Source organism: Macrotis lagotis, chromosome X, assembly GCF_037893015.1.
Source record: "Macrotis lagotis isolate mMagLag1 chromosome X, bilby.v1.9.chrom.fasta, whole genome shotgun sequence".
Classification (NCBI taxonomy): Eukaryota; Metazoa; Chordata; class Mammalia; order Peramelemorphia; family Peramelidae; genus Macrotis; species Macrotis lagotis.
In genome coordinates this window covers 290,948,359-290,949,826 of record NC_133666.1, presented here as the reverse complement: position 1 = coordinate 290,949,826, position 1,468 = coordinate 290,948,359, and positions in this window count along the sequence as shown.

Here is a 1,468-nt window from a genome sequence, read left to right as displayed (position 1 = left end):
TATATGTGTGTATATATGACTGTATATGTCTCCATTTCACACTAATACATGTGTAGTTGTTAAATAGAATTTGGGGAAATATTAAACAGAGAAACATTCACAGATTGATTCAAAATCCATTTTCTTAAAGTAGCCTTCCCTAACTATTCCTAGCCACAAGAAATATCTACATTCCCATGGGCTCTTAGAGCACTCTTATTACTCTTATTCATGATTAAGTAAGTGGAGAAATATTCAGGGATCATTTTGCTAAAATTAATCTGCAGATTTAGCACTATGCCAATAACTAGGGACAAAATGATGTATTAGACAAAATAATAGTGGAATTCATATGGAGAAACAAAAGGTCAAAAATTCTTGGGGAAATATTTTTTTAAGTGAAAATAAAGAGAAGAGGTTCATTACTAGAACTCAAATTACATTTTAAATGATAACTTATCAAAATTATCTAATCCAAAAACCTTAAAAAATAAGAACTCAATAGTTTAGGTAAGGTAGACTGAGTCAAACACTTAAAGTAATCTAATTTTCAAAAACCCTCAGGATACATAATACTAGAAAAAAACACTTTAGGTATGTGGAATGTCGGAAAAACTGAATAGCAATCTGTCAGAAATAGGTTTGAAACAGAATCTTAATAAATTCTAAATGGAATAAGCTAATAAACTAAATTTAAGTCATATTACCAAAATTTAGAAGAAAATAAGAATTATATTTTTAAAAACTTTAAATGGGGATGATTTTATGATATAGAAAATATGAGAGATAAAGTAAACTATCCTTATTATTTAAAAATTATGAAAATAAAGTAAATGCACCTAAAATATCAAAGAGACTGGAAAAAATCTTTGTACCAAAAAAAGTCTTATATATCTATTTGAAGAATATAACTAAAAAGTTTTCAAAAGGAGTACAAATTGTCAGTCATAGAAAATAACCTTCAAAATCAATATTAATCAAGAAAAGCAAATGACAAAGACTGCGCTATGACCTCACATTTTTCAATTTGCAAAGATGGAAAAATTCAATGTTGGTAAGGATTTGTAAAAAAATGATGAAACTATGAATTGTTAGAATTACTGAAGAAAATAATTTTAAATTGTGAAAAATATAGGAACTTTTCATTTTGACACTGCAATTACACAACTAATTTTATATCCCAAAGAGGGCATTAAAAACAAGAAAGACATACTATATGAAAATTCTTGTAGTAAAATTATTTGTAATATTTTAAATGGAAACAAAGTATGTTGTGTATACAATTGGTGAGTGGTTAATGAGATTGTGGTATGTTAACAAATGGAATATTACCACACTCTAAGAAATAATGAATATGAAAATTTTGAATAAATATTGGAGTACTTCTATGAAATGATACACAATGAACAAGATGTAACAAAAGGAATATTTATAAATATGTGTATATGTACATATGTATATATACACATGCATTCACAAAACTATTATA